The sequence below is a fragment of the Triticum urartu genome, chromosome 2 (assembly GCF_003073215.2).
Source record: "Triticum urartu cultivar G1812 chromosome 2, Tu2.1, whole genome shotgun sequence".
Lineage (NCBI taxonomy): Eukaryota > Viridiplantae > Streptophyta > Magnoliopsida > Poales > Poaceae > Triticum > Triticum urartu.
The window spans coordinates 167,284,409-167,296,831 of NC_053023.1; positions in this window are offsets into that span (position 1 = coordinate 167,284,409).

The following is a 12,423-nucleotide window of genomic DNA, read 5'->3' on the forward strand; positions in this document are numbered from 1 at the left end:
CTCATATACTCGTTGCATGCTTGCTTGAATTGTGTTAAGATTGCTTGACTTGTCCAAACTTGCTAAAATCTGCCAAGAACTAAAATTGGGAAAAGGATAAGTTTTATTTGGTCAAGTAGTCTAATCACCCCCCTCTAGACATACTTTCGATCCTACAAGTGGTATCAGAGCCTTGGTCTCCATTTGCTTTGATTTCCATAGCTTTTGGTAGTCATAGCCTTGGTTTCACAACCTAGGAGAGTATGGCGTCTAGCGAGGGAAATTACCACCGTAGAGGTCCTTACTTTGATGGTACTAATTTTGCTAGTTGGAAGCATAAGATGAAAATGCATATTCTTGGACATAACCCCGCCGTATGGGCTATTGTGTGTATTCGCTTGCAAGGTGAATTCTTTGATGGGAGAGAAACGAACCGTGAAGCTACCGCGGAAGAGTTGAAGATGCTGCAATACAATGCTCAAGCTTGTGATATCCTCTTCAACGGATTGTGCCCCGAAGAATTCAACAAAATCAGCCGTCTTGAGAATGCAAAGGAAATTTGGGATACTTTGATTGATATGCATGACGGTACCGACTCCGTCAAGGAATCCAAGTTGGATGTGCTTCAAAGTCAGCTTGACAAGTTCAAAAATGAAGGATGGTGAAGGTGTCGCTGAAATGTACTCTAGGCTTGCTCTTATCACAAATGAGATCGCCGGCTTAGGAAGTGAAGAGATGACCGACAAATTCATCATCAAGAAGATCCTAAGAGCTTTGGACGAAAAATATGATACCGTATGCACATTGATCCAAATGATGCCCAATTACAAAGATCTCAAGCCAACGGAAGTCATTGGAAGAATTGTTGCTCATGAGATGCCACTCAAGGATAAGGAGAGCTCCATAACAAGTCAAGTGGTGCTTACAAAGCCTCATGTGAAGCTCCCACATCATCAAGTGAGAAACAAACCTTCAATGAAGAATCGAGCCTAATGGTGAAGAACTTCAACAAGTTCTACAAGAGTAGAAGCAAAGAGAGAAGTTCCAAGTCAAGGTCCTACAATGACAAAAGATCTTCTAGTCGAGAGAGAAATTGCTACAGTTGTGGAAGACCCGGACACTATTCCAATGAGTGTACGACACCCTACAAGAGAAGAGAAGATTCTCCAAAAAGAAGAAGTAGAAGAGAAGAATCACCATCAAGAGAGAGAAGGAGTAGAGATGATCATTATGAACGAAGAACATCCCGGAGAAGGAAGGATTCAGAAAGGAAGGACAAGTCATCAAGGAGCTACACAAAACGAAGACATCAAGCTCATGTTGGTGAATGGGTATCCGGCTCCGACTTGGACAATCACTCCGAGAGAAGCTATCACTCCGGCTCCGAATATACTCAAGATGAAGGTGTTGCCGGTCTAGCACTTGCGTCAACCAACTCCTACAACATATTTGATTCACCAAATGAAGGACTTGGAAGATGCTTCATGGCTAAAGGCCCAAAGGTATCACACCCTGAGTATGTTGATTTCAATAGTGATGAAGAACCACCTACACTTGTGTTGAGGCCAAGTTATTCCATTCCTACCATATGAATATTGATCTCTAGCCTTCCCCAAGTTGCTTTCCACTCAAATCTTCTTTCCACCAAATCCATATCCTGTGAGAGAGAGTTGAGTGTTGGGGAGACTATCATTTGAAGCACGAGAGCAAGGAGTTCATCATCAACACACCATTTGTTACTTCTTGGAGAGTGATGTCTCCTAGATTGGCTAGTTGTCACTTGGGAGCCTCCAACAAGATTGTGGAGTTGAACCAAGGAGTTTGTAAGGGCAAGGAGATCGCCTACTTCGCGAAGATCTACCCTAGTGAGGCAAGTACTTCGTGGGCGACGACCATGGTGGGATAGACAAGGTTGCTTCTTCGTGGACCCTTCGTGGGTGGAGCCCTCCATGGACTCGCGCAGCCGTTACCCTTCGTGGGTTGAAGTCTCCATCAACGTGGATGTACGATAGCACCACCTATCGGAACCACGACAAAACATCCGTGTCTCCTATTGCGTTTGAATCCTCCAAAACCTTCCCTTTACATTGTTGCAAGTTGCATGCTTTACTTTCCGCTGCTCATATACTTGTTGCATGCTTGCTTGAATTGTGTTAAGATTGCTTGACTTGTCCAAACTTGCTAAAATCTGCCAAGAACTAAAATTGGGAAAAGGATAAGTTTTATTTGGTCAAGTAGTCTAAGCACCCCCCTCTAGACATACTTTCGATCCTACAGTAAGGAACTGGCATCCAGTTCTGCTTTAGATTCACCTTCTGTTATAACTAAACTTGCAGCGCCACCACATGCTATTAATTTTGATATATCACAAGTTATTGATGATGCTACCTCTGCTGTGGATAATGCTTATGATGATGTTAGTACCTTGCTTAATGATGATGTGCCACTTGGTGAATTCCTTGATAAACAAATTGCTAGAGTTATACAAAATGATGTTATTGAATCTGATGATGAGATTGAAACTGAAACTCCTGAAACACCTGCTAGAACTTCCCCTCCTAGATATGAATTTCCTAATGTACCGGAAGGTTATGTTATGAGTGAAGAAACAACTAGAAATATTCTTGATTGTAATGATAGAGATGATTTAGAGAAATTATTACACAAGTATAAACAAAAAAAATCTCTGAATGCTAGAATGAAGTGTGATCCTAAGTTTGCTACTTCACCTATCTTTATGGATGACAAGGATTATGAATTCTCTGTCGACCCAGAGTTAATTACTCTGGTTGAATCTGATCCTTTCCATGGTTATGAAACTGAAACTGTTGTGGCACATCTTACTAAGTTGAATGATACAACCACCCTTTTTACTCATGATGAGAAAACTCGCTATTACTTTATTCTCAAATTATTTCCTTTCTCATTAAAGGGTGATGCTAAAGCTTGGTACAATACTCTTGCTCCTCGTTGTGTGCGTAGTCCCCAGGATATGATTTATTTCTTCTCTGGAAAATATTTTCCTGATCATATGAAACAAGCTGCCTTACAGGAAATATGTAACTTTGTGCAAACTAAAGAAGAGAGTCTCCCACAAGCTTGGGGGAGGCTTTGCCAATTACTTAATGCTTTGCCTGATCATCCTCTTAAGAAAAATGAAATACTTTATATCTTCTATAATGGACTAACTGGTGCTTCTAGGGACTTCCTAGATAGTTGTGCTGGTTGTGTTTTCAGGGAACGAACTGTTGGACAAGCTGAAGAAATATTGAATAACATATTGAAAAATTATGATGATTGGACTATTCCTGAACCACCGCCTAAACCCACTCCGAAGAAGAGGGGTATATTATATCTTAGTCCCGAAGATATGCAAGAGGCAAAGAAATCTATGAAGGAAAAAGGTATTAAAGCTGAGGATGTCAAAAATTTACCTCCTACTGAAGAAATACATTGGCTTAATACACCACCACTGCCTAAGGTGGTAGAGGTAAATTCTCTTATGAAGTTCAACGATAATGATAATCCTCACAATATGCATCCTAGTCAATGCCTTTATGAGTTTGAAAACTATATTAGAAAACAAGATCACTTCAATGCAAATGTTATGAAACAATTGATACAATTCTGATATGATTGCTCGCTTGAGTGACTTGTTATGTAGAGTCTCAAATGATGTTAGAGGTGTTGGAAAGCATGCTTCTATGGTTCAAACTCGATTAGAACAAGTTGATAAATCACAAAGAGAATTGCTTGATGAAATGAATCATAATATACATGACTTTGTTGTTAGAGTTGCAACTAGAGGAGGTAAAATGACTCATGAACCACTTTATCCCGAGGGACACCCTAAAAGAATTGAACAAGATTCACAAAGAGCTAACACTAGTGCATCCATTCCTTCTAAGAAGAAAAATAAAAAGAACAATGACAGGACTTTGCACACTTCTAGTGAGCCTGAAATAGAGAAACCTCCTGATAATGAAAATGAAGTTTCTATCTCAGATGCTGAAACTCAATCCGGTAATGAACACTCACCTAATGGTAATGAGATAGATAATGCTAATGTTCATGAAGACTCTCAACCAACCAATGATAAAGAACCGGTGTAGCGACCAGACCTCAAACAGTCTAATCTCTGTGCTCCGGTGTCATCCCTGGATCAGTAATGCTGACACCACACAGTACTCGGAGGACTTATAACAGAGTAGCAATCACACACTTATTACATCGAGTGTCTCCATAGAGAACTTATTACAATAAATATGGCTTAAGGCCATCTAATAACGATAACAGCGGAAGGCTTGGAAGATAAGTGAGTCCATCCACTCCAACGGCATCACTGAGTATAGAACCACGACCTAAAAACTCCTTAATCGTCGTCTGAAAAGTCTGCAACATTAATATTGCAGCCCGAAACGGGTCAGCACATGGAATATGCTGGCAAGGTAACACATAGAGAGTAATGGAATGAAACAACTATACTTTATGCATTTTTTGCTGGTGGAAAGCTCTATGGTTACAGTTTTGCGTAAAGCCAATTTTTCCCTACTGCAAAGGAATAAATTTATTTAACTATCATGGTAGTTGTTAAACATTGAGAATGGTTGACAGCATCCTCAATCCCAATTAAACATCATCATTAAACAAAACCCAACAAAATTAATTTAGAGTAACATGTTGAGATTCACATGATAATTCAGGTGCTAGATACTCAAGATGTCCATAACCGGGGACACGGCTAACCATGATTAGTTTATTACACTCTACAGAGGTTTGCACACTTTTCCCCACAAGACTCGATTGCCTCCGTTTGGTTTCTCGCACTACATGGTGTTTGAGAAGACGGATGACCGAGACATAGTCTTTAAGAAGCGCTAGCACCTTACGATGGATAGACCGTTACACCTACTTTCCCCTACATCTGCTAGTCTACCCTGTAAGAGTTCGCACGACTTAATCAACTATGGTAGAGCCCATAATAGCTTGTGGCTGCACACGAAAGTTTCTAGTATGAATACTCTCATGATCCCTTTGAGCCCGGGTGGCGGTCCAAAAGAAAACAGGCAAGTCCTGGAGTACCCAGGTGCCTCAATCCACCCAGATGTGTGTTAAGTTGCCACCTTAGAGAAACCATTAATTAACAATACTCACATCTGTCATGGATATCACTCACCCAATCCACGTCTACTAGCATAGCATGGCACAGTAAGCAAACGTAGAAGTAACTCCCAAAGGTTTGGTAATAAATAGGTAATAGGTACTACCTCAACTACTTCCCATCCCACAATTTAGTTAGATCCTAATCATGCAATGTGTGAGGATTGATCTAATGCAATAAAACTGGGTAGTAGAAAAGGTATGATCAAAGTGTTACTTGCCTTGCTGATGATCCGCGAAACCTAGAGATTCGAAGTAATAGGCGGCGCACTCCGGGTATTCTATCGCAGACAAACAAACAAGCATACAATAAGTACTCATCTAATGCACGGATAAAAGTCAAATAAGAGATCTAACCAGAAAATTCAACTTAAGAACTCCGATTTGCAAAAAGAATCAAATCGAACGAAGCAACGAAAGTCAAACGGCAAAAGAAAACAACTTCGTTCTACTAATCTGGATCTAAGTCAAATTTTACAGTAGTAAAAACTTATTTAAGTTGGTTAAACGGATAGAGGGTTTTGAGACGAAACTCCAGGCGCTTGAATCGCCTGATTCCGATAAATGAGCGAAAAGTTATACTAAAACGAAAATCGGATCAGGAATCACGATCAGAAAAATCGCGGATTTAATCCGAGAAAAAGAAAAACGACGAACGTTCGCTAGAACGAACGAACGGACGAACGCTCGCTAACTAAATAAATCGGAAAAACCCGATCTATTTAAAAAAACCGAAACAAAAAACCGACGGTTTTTCGAAAAAAATAAATAAATAACGGCGCGGAAATCGAGGCGACCTCGGGCGGCGTGCGGCAGCGAGGCGACGGCGGGCGGCGGCGGCGCTGGCAGGCGGCGGCGGCGGCGCGGTGTTCGAGGGTGGCGGCTTAGGGTTTCGGCTGGGCCTCCTCCCCCGGCTTATAAAGCCTAGTCGGGCCAGAGTCCGGGTCGGACACGGCCCTTTAGGTCGGTTCGATTTTTTTTAAATAATTACGCACAAAAGAAAAATAAAAAGAAATACTAAACGGACTCCAAAAATTCCGAAATAAATTTTCCCGGGCTTCTAAAATGAAGCCGCACAATGTGAACATTTATTTGGGGCCTAAATGCAATTTTGAAAGACGCACATTTTCCTAAATTCATATAAAATAACGAAAAACTCCGAAATAAAATCTTATTTGATTTTATTATTAAATCCTCAATATTTCTATATTTTGGGAAATTCATTTTATTCCCTCTCTCATATTTTTGTAATAGAAATAATTGACGATAAAATAACAAAATCAAATGATCCTATTCTCAACATTTGAGAAAACTCAAATATGAAAATAATGAATTTCCCAACTCTCTCCGTGGGTCCTTGAGTTGCGTAGAAATTTCTAGGATCAAACCCAAAAGCAAAACAAAATATGATATGCAATGATGATCTAATGGATAACATTCCAAATTGAAAATTTGGGATGTTACAAACCTACCCCCCTTAAGATGAATCTCGCCCTCGAGATTCGGGTTGGCTAGAAAATAGGTGAGGGTGGTCCTTGAGAAAATCTTCCACTCGTTCCCAGGTGGCTTCGTCCTTCGTGTGGTGGCTCCATTGAACTTTGCAAAACTTGATAACCCTGCTGCGAGTGACTCGGCTGGCCAACTCGAGAATCTTAATTGGTTTCTCCTCATAGGTCAAATCATTATCCAACTGAATTGTTTCCAATGGCACTGTGTCTCTCAAGGGTATGTCAGCCATGTCCGCATGGCACTTCTTCAACTGAGAAACGTGGAACACATCATGAACTCCTGACAATTCTTCGGGCAATTCCAACTTGTAGGCCACTTCTCCCATACGTTCCAAAACTCGATATGGTCCTACAAATCGTGGCGCTAACTTTCCTTTAACTCCAAAATGCTTTGTTCCCCGAAGTGGAGATACTCGAAGATAAGCTCTATCTCCAACTTCGTAAGCTGTCTCCTTGCGTTTAGAATCTGCATAACTCTTCTGTCTGGACTGAGCTACCTTGAGTCTATCGCGAATCAATTTCACCTTCTGTTCAGACTCTTTAATCAAATCAGGCCCAAACAACTGGCGGTCTCCAACTTCGTCCCATGACAACAGTGTCCTGCACCTCTTTCCATACAAGGCTTCGAAAGGGGCCATCTTTAAACTGGTTTGGTAACTATTGTTGTAAGAGAACTCTGCATATGGCAAATTATCGTCCCAACTAGATCCGTAATCTAGCGCACAAGCTCTCAGCATGTCCTCCAAAATCTGATTGACTCTCTCGGTCTGTCCATCTGTCTGTGGATGAAAAGCTGTGCTGAACTCTAGCCTGGTACCCAAAGTTTCATGCAACTGCTTCCAGAACTTTGAGGTAAACTGGGTTCCTCTATCTGATACGATACTCCTCGGAACTCCATGCAGACATACGATCCTGGTCATGTATATCTTTGCCAACTTAGCACTGGTCTAAGTGGTCTTTACCGGGATGAAATGAGCTACTTTCGTCAACCGATCAACTACAACCCAAATCGGGTCATAGCCTGAACGAGTCCTGGGTAATCCCGTGATAAAATCCATGCCTAACTTATCCCACTTCCATTCGGGTATCGGCAATGGTTGTAATAATCCTGCTGGCTTATGATGCTCTGCCTTTACTCTTTGACATACATCACAAACTGCTACATACTCCGCAATATCCTTCTTCATTCCGGTCCACCAGAAAATATCTTTCAAATCCAAATACATCTTGGTATTTCCTGGATGAATCGAATATGGTGAATCGTGTGCCTCTTGCAGTATCAACTTCCTGATCTCTGGGTCATTGGGCACGTAAACACGGTCTTCAAACCATAGGGTGTCGTGCTCATCCTCACGAAATCCTTTAGCCTTTCCTTTGCTCAGTTTCTCCTTAATAGAGGCAATCTCCTTGTCAGTCTTCTGAGCTTCTCTGATTCTATCCATCAAAGTTGACTGAATCTCCAATGCTGCTACATAGCCTCTCGGAACTATTTCCAAACATAGTTCATGAAGATTTTCTGCTAACTCCCTTGGTATTTCTCCCGTCATTAATGTATTGACATGGCTCTTACGGCTCAATGCGTCAGCTACTACATTAGCCTTTTCGGGATGGTAATGCAATCTCATATCATAATCCTTAATGAGCTCCAACCATCTCTTTTGTCTGAGGTTTAACTCCTTCTGCGTGAAAATGTACTTCAAACTCTTATGATCCGTGTACACCTCACAATGGTTTCCAATGAGGAAATGTCTCCATGTTTTCAATGCATGCACTACGGCTGCTAACTCCAAATCATGCGTAGCATAATTCAACTCATGAGGCTTCAGTTGTCTTGAGGCATATGAAACAACTCTCCCTTCTTGCATAAGCGCTGCTCCAAGTCCTCGACGTGAAGCGTCGCAATACACCTCATAGTCCTTGGTCTGATTTGGCAAAATCAACACTGGTGAAGTAACCAAGCGTTTCTTCAACTCCTGGAAACTAGCCTCACATTCCTCAGTCCATTTGAACTTGGTATCCTTCTTTAATAACTCCGTCATAGGCTTCGCAATCTTTGAGAAATTCTCAATGAATCTCCGGTAGTATCCTGCTAGTCCAAGAAAACTCCGGATCTCTCCAACCGTGGTTGGTGCTTCCCACTTGGTCATGGTATCAACTTTTGTGGGATCAACTGATATTCCTTCTCCGAATATAACATGTCCGAGAAATCCTACTTCCTTCAGCCAAAACTCACATTTGCTGAACTTGGCATACAACTGATGTACCAATCGCAAATGTTCCTTATGCTCTTCTTCATTCTTCGAGTAAACCAGGATATCATCAATGAACACCACGACGAACTTATCCAATAACTCCATAAACACTTTGTTCATCATGTTCATAAAATAGGTAGGTGCGTTAGTCAGACCAAATGACATAACGGTATACTCGTACAGCCCATACCTGGTGGTAAAAGCTGTCTTAGGAATATCCTGTTCTCGAATCTTCAACTGGTGGTATCGTGATCGCAGATCGATCTTGGAAAATACCTCAGCTCCTTGCAATCGATCAAACAGATCATTAATCATTGGTAGTGGGTACTTGTTCTTGATCGTTACTTCATTCAATCCTCGATAATCAACAACCATCCTTAACGATCCATCCTTCTTCTCCACTAGAAGTACTGGCGATCCCCAAGGCGAAGAACTTGGGCGAATATATCCTTTATCCAATAACTCCTTAATCTGCTTCTTAATTTCCACCAAATCCTTTGCTGGCATCCTATATGGTCTCTTTGATATTGGCCCGGTTCCTGGCAATAGCTCAATCAAAAACTCAATATCTCTATCCGGTGACATGCCTGGCAACTCTTCCGGAAATACTTCAGGGAAATCCCTTACCACTGGTACTTCCTCCTGCACTACTCCTGTTAAACAATTTACTTAAGTCCTCTTGGGGACATGCTGGGATACATACTTGATCCTTCTCCCTTCCGGGGTGGTAAGCAAAATTGTCTTACTGGCGCAATCGATGTTTCCTCCGTACATCGACAGCCAATCCATACCCAGAATTACATCCAATCCTTGTGATTCGAAAATGATTAAATCCGAGGGAAACACATGCCTACCTATACTCAATGGCACTTGAAAACATCCTTGACTGGCCATATACTCCGCTCCTGGTGAGCTTACTAGCATAGGTGTTCTAAGAACCTTAGTGGGAAGGTTATACTTATCCACAAATCCCCTTGATATGTATGAATGCGATGCACCAGTATCAAAAAGAACGAGTGCAGTAAATGACTTAACCAAAAACTTACCGATAACGACATCTGGCTGCTCTTCAACCTCCTCCACGTTTACGTGGTTCACCTGTCCCCTGTTGAAAGGGTTCGGCTTCTTCCTAGAGATTCCATTGCTATTTCCATTTTGTAATTCAGGACATTCATTTGCATAATGTCCTGTCTTCGAACACTTAAAGCAAGTGACTTGGCTCAGGTCCTTCTTGGCTGGGGTTGATGGGTTGGTGCGATTCTGGCCATTGCTTCCTCCATTCCCATTACCATTCCTGGTGCCATTGTGATTGTGCGAGCTACCTCCTCCATGAGTATGCTGAAAATGTCCTCCTGGTCTAGGGGTAAAACGTGGCTTCTGCTGAGCTCCAGAATTGTACTTCCCTTGTCCATACTTCCTCTTGCGGTTCTCAATTTGCTGTTGCTTGCCTTCAATCATAAGAGCACGGTCTACCAACTCCTGGTAGTTGTTGAAGGTTGCTACCATCAACTGCATGCTCAACTCATCACTCAGTCCTTCCAGAAACTTCTCCTGCTTAGCTGCATCTATAGCAACATCATCTGGGATATAACGTGCTAACTTACTAAAGTCCTCCACATACTGGCCAACTGTCCGTCCTCCCTGGTGCAAGTTGCGAAACTCACGCTTCTTCATGGCCATAGCTCCTGCTGAAACATGGGCAGTGCGAAAGGCCTGCTGAACCTGGTCCCATGTGATAGTGTCGACAGGGAAAGTGGCTGTGAAATTCTCCCACCATGATGCCGTGGGTCCTTCAAGCTGATGTGCAGCAAACTTCACCTTCTCCGCATCCGTGCATCTTGCTATGGTCAACTCTCTAGCTGTCTTGTGGAGCCAATCATCTGCTACTATCGGCTCGGTGCTACTGGAAAACACCGGCGGATTCAGCCTAAGAAAACGGGCTAAGTGATCAACAGGTGGTGGTGGTGGTGGTGGTGGGTTGTTGTTGTTGTTCCCCTGGTTCTGATTTTGGACTAGCAACTGCATCAATGTGTTCTGCTGCTGGATCAACTGGGTGAGCTCCGGTGGGAAGGTAAATCCGGGGTCACGTCTCGGAGGCATCTAAGGGTTTAGAAAAGATGAGATGTAAGAATAGAGGGGGTCTAAAGAGAAAACACTACCCATATGCACATGAGGCAAAAGCAAACAATTCACTTCATTCAATCAAACAAGGGCATACAATCGATCTAACTATCGCAGAAGTGCTCGGACTACTATATTTACATGGTGGAGTACTACTACTGATGAGGTGATCTACTAGAAATATTCTTCGGTTGCAGACTCCATGATATCTGCTCCAGCTTCATCAACATAATCATCATCGCTATCATCTGGGTCCGAGTCGGTGTCGTCGATGATGATGTAGTCTTCCGGGCTAATCTCCTTGGGTTCTTCGTCTTCATCTACTGGTGTAGGGTCTCCCATAAATACTGCTAGCTTCATAGTTAGGTCGGCATTCTTATCCACCAATACTTCAATTTCCTCTTCATAATCTTCACGTGTAGCCTTGAGTTCTTCCTTCAGTTCCTTGATTCTTGTCTTAGCCTTCTTCAGATCTATCATGTCGGCGCACATCTGGTTCTCCTGTCGTCGAATGTGCTGGTTTAACTCCTGGATAAAAGCTGCAATTGATCTATCCTTCCTGGTGCTGATCATCTCCCAGTGCTCATCTCGGCGCCCACAAATCTGGTAGATTGTATCCTTGAGATCATTGCGGTAGACTTCTCCAATGCGTCCCATGGCGATGTGAGCTGCCATGCTCTTTCCTAGACTCCAAGTTGGTGCATCAAAAGAAAACTCTATGGGCTCAGTGACTGGCATGAACGTCCTTCCTGGAACTTGAACTTGAATCATCCAGCGCTCTTCTTCAGGTAAAGTGGCGTTGTAGGTTCCGGTTTGGTACTCCTATGTTCAGGTATCTAGTGACTTCCTTCAAGTGACCTCCAAAGGGTGTATCTTCATCCGGTTGCGTGAACTTGTTCCTTGCATCCGCCATCCTAAAAGAGTAGAAAAGATGAGAGGTCAGATGAGAAGAGAGTGGATAGTGATCTAGGTCTTTTAGCTTAGTGGTCGTGTCCTACAGTCAGCATGTGCTCTGATACCATCTCTATAGCGACCAGACCTCAAACAGTCTGATCTCTGTGCTCCAATGTCATCCCTGGATCAGTAATGCTGACACCACACAGTACTCGGAGGACTTATAATAGAGTAGCAATCGCACACTTATTACATCGAGTGTCTCCATAGAGAACTTATTACAATAAATATGGCTTAAGGCCATCTAATAACGATAACAGTGGAAGGCTTGGAAGATAAGTGAGTCCATCAACTCCAACGGCATCACTGAGTATAGAACCACGACCTAAAAACTCCTTAATCGTCGTCTGAAAAGTCTGCAACATTAACGTTGCAGCCCAAAACGGGTCAGCACATGGAATATGCTGGCAAGGTAACACATAGAGAGTAATGGAATGAAACAACTATAC